Here is a 4,024-nt window from a genome sequence, read left to right as displayed (position 1 = left end):
TGGAAGGTAGTGGCACAAACACAACTTACTTTTGGAGTGGGGGGAGCAGTAGAGAGAGTAAGGAGTTGTGAAGTAGGTAGAAGCTCATCTCCAGCCGGTTCTCACATTGCAGGACTTAGCAAAAGCTTGCCATAAATAATACTATGCACTTGTTAAATAGAGAAGAATGATCTGTATTTTACAGATGGCAAATCTGAGACACAGCTTAAGCAACTTGCCCATGTAATGGCCCAACGCCCAGCTCTCATCCTCAGATAAATCCCTGACCCTCCAGTAGGTGCTCAGATAATTTACTTCATATGGGAGATGTAAACCCAATAGAAAAATATTTTAAATCATTTCCTCAGAAAAGGTAGAGAAAACATGTACATTGCAGGAAGTAAAATTAATAAACAAGGCTACAAATCAGCCATGTGGAAAGGGAAAAACATTGTAAAAATAGGCATAGGACAGTAACTTTGGCACCAAATGACACCTGCCAATGGCTACCCCAGATGTTAGGGACAAGTAGATTCCTTGAAAGCAAGAAAACCAACCAACTTGGCAGAAATCTTAATTTCCAACTGCAGCAGTTAGTCCAGAGAATAGATATGGAGCCCTAGCAACAGAGGGTGAGGAGCATGTTCCATTGGTGGAGGAGGACAGGCAAGGCCTCCCAAAAGTGGAAAAGATCGAGACCACTGCCACCAAGAAGCAGCAATGGGTGGTGGTGGTGGTTGGAAACTCCCTTCTGCAAAGGATGGAGGGATCCATCTGCCAACCTGACCTGTTGTCTCAGGAAGTCTGCTGCTTGCTTGAAGCCCAGATCCAAGGTATCATTGAGGGATTACCGAGACTTATCTGGCCCTCTGACTACTACTCCATGCTGTTCATCCATGTGGCCACCTGGATACTGCTAAGGGAAACCCTGAGCAAATGAAAAGTGACTACAGGGCTCTGGTGCAAGCATGAAGGGGATGGGGGCTCAGGTGGTGTTCTCTTCGATGCTTTCAGTCAAGGGAAAGGGCCCGGGCAGAACAGGTGCATCCTGCAGATCAATACCTGGCTGCACAAGTGGTGTTACCAGCAGAGCTTTGGCTTCTTTGACCATGGGATGTTCTTCCAAGAAGAAGGACTGCTGAGAAGAGATGGGATCCACCTGACAAAGAGAGGATCTGACAGGCTCGCTAACTTAGTGAGGAGGGCTTTCAACTAGGTTCGCCGGGGAATGGAGACCAAAGCCCTGAGGTAAGCAGGTGATCTGGAGGAAGAGGAAGCAGGAAGGGACAACAGGGAAGGTGTTCTCATTCTTCCAGAGAAATCAGGGCAATCAACTAGTTACCTCAGGTGCCTGTACATGAATGCATGAAGCCTAGGAAACGAGCAGGAAGAATTGGAAGTCCTCGCACAGTCTCAGAGCTATGACGTGACTGGAATAACAGACTTGGTGGGAGCTTGCATGACTGGAGCACTGTCATGGATGGGTACAAACTGTTCAGGAAGGACAGGCAAGGCAGAAGAGGAGGAGGAGTTGCATTTTATGTAAAAGAGTCATATGATTGCTCAGAGCTCCAGTATGAAACTGGATATAGGTCTGTTGAAAGTCTCTGGGTTTGAGTTAGAGGAGAGAGCAACAAGGGTGATGTCATGGTGGGGGGTCTGCTATAAACCACCAGTTTTTTCCTGTTTAACAAGCAATACACTTTGCAACAGTGTCCAAACAGTATCAAAATCCAAAAACTAAACAAAAATGTGGGGAGTGGAAAGAGGGGGTAGTATGACTACACAGAGAGTGGACCTTATGGGCATGTCAAGCCCATGCCTACCAACCATCTACAGTGTAAGCTCCTCATCCTGACCCCCGGCAGCCATACAGCCCGACCCTGTAAGTTCTGCTGAACTTTTGGAAATAAGGTTGACCTCGACATCACTGCTTGGAGTTTACTCAAATGCTGCCATCCTTGAGCACAGGAAGCCCACCAACAGCAATCCTACAAGACCCTGTTTCTGACATCTGCAGCTCAGTTCCCATCTCTCCTGTACGAGACAGAAACAATCAGCACACCAGTTCCTAGAAGTGCCCCACAAAGGAACCTGCAATAGTTTCATGCCACGCTCAAGAAATAAGCAGCTTATGGACAGCTTCAGTGAAGACTGTAAAGTATGACAAAAGGGGAAGGGGCACTTCATGTGGCTCTTGCTGGTTGAAGATAACACAAATATAAGTTCAAACTTGCCCACCACACCCGTCTTCTCTGATCACTTAAATGACACAAGAAATGACACGAATGGGGAGAGAGTAAAAGCTCCTCTGTGCACTTCCTTGCTCTCTGGTCTTTTGAGGATGACTTCACACAAACTGCTCCCTCTGTGGGGAGACAACATCCAAGGAACCTTTACACCTGCCTGATTTTTCACTGCCCAAGCTAATCACTTATCCAGTCTATTTAATGTAGTCACCATCTCTACATTGTGTAGACAATTGTGAAACAAGTTGCTTGTTTCCTTCTATGTTTCAGTGGATGGGAATTCACATCTCAGAAGCCCCCATCACAGCTGCTTCAGACCTGTGTCAGGCAGTTTCAGAAGCAAGGACAAGGGCTGAAAAGGAACAGAAGCTGAATTTTCTCTTATCCCCCCTTCCCTCACCACTTTGAGAAATTATTCCTCCATGCATGGCTAACATATGTTAGCAGAGGTAAGCGTGTATACATGGAGCAGGGGGAGGGGAGAAGAGTTCATACTAACTATACTGTACCTGTTTTATGAAGTAACTGATGATTCAAGTTTCCAGCACTGTCCAACAGTCTGTCAACCTTCTCAAGCATTACAGGTGGGGCCTGGTGGCACAGCAGCCAAGATGTGTCACTACACATCCAGATGCATGAGTTAAAGCCTCACTCAGGACTTGAGCTCTAGTCTACCCCCAGTCAACCCAACTATAAATAGGCACCAGGTCATTTGTGGAGGGTCAAAGGTGGAAGGATGCAATGCTAGTCCTGTTACTCCCTTTTTATGGTGTTGGATACAGAAACTACAATTGCTTAGCTGTATTATAATGGGCCACATACACCTGGGATGGACTTCTGATGTTAGTATAACCTCCAGATGCTCAAGGTACCCCAGAGAAAATGGGTTTCACTAGCAGCAAAAGTGGGAGCTCCTGAGGTTTACCAACCCAAACATCTGCTTTTAGCTGCATCATCTTTTATGAATGACATACAGAGAACTAACAAGTGCTTATAATACCTGCTTCAAACTCTACAATTGGGATGAGTGGGGAGGGTGAGCAGGAAAAGCTGCATTACTGTACTACAGCATCAAGTTCTAGTGCTGTCTAATAACCAGATTTGCTGGCTGCTCTACCTGGACACACAAGGCTACACATTCAAGGAATGGTTACTTGGACATAGATGTCAATATACTGCCCTCAGCTGTACATCCTAAAAACTGAATAGATAGTCTGTGGGTAATCACATTTAAGTGTTTTCCATGGGCAATCATGTCAGTTCACATGAAACTGTAGGCACACTTGCACACAAACACAGATCATCCCATTTTGAAATTCCCATAGTACTTTTATCAAGAAGAGAGATTCGCCCATGGGACCTTGGGCAGAATTTTCCCTTGCCTGCTCCTCTTGACCATGCACCAATTTGTTCTTTGGAGTGGTACTTTCTGCATGTCCGTGTTGGCACTCTGAGATCCTTCACATGGCTAGAAGAGTGTCGAGTATTTACAGCACATGGCCTTCATCTGCTAAAAACAGAAGCACAACTACAGACAGGCATGCAAATATTTAGAATGCAACAGTTTAACAACAAACCCTGTAAGGAAAGAGGATGAAAACCAACGAAGAACTGTGTCCATCAAGAATGAAGGGGGGTGGGGCTGGGGTGGGACAAAGGCCCATGTCCAGCCCCTACCACGCACTTTGGGTCTGGCCCTGCTCCTCTGTCTCTCTTTGGGGCTGGGGCTGGGGCTGGGGCTGGTGCCATGCCCCCCCACCCCCACGCTCTGCATCCGCATCCCCCTTCCTCCCCTC

Source organism: Gavialis gangeticus, unplaced genomic scaffold (assembly GCF_001723915.1).
Source record: "Gavialis gangeticus isolate Ggan-Ray unplaced genomic scaffold, GavGan_comp1, whole genome shotgun sequence".
Lineage (NCBI taxonomy): Eukaryota > Metazoa > Chordata > Crocodylia > Gavialidae > Gavialis > Gavialis gangeticus.
This window is presented reverse-complemented; position numbering follows the sequence as displayed.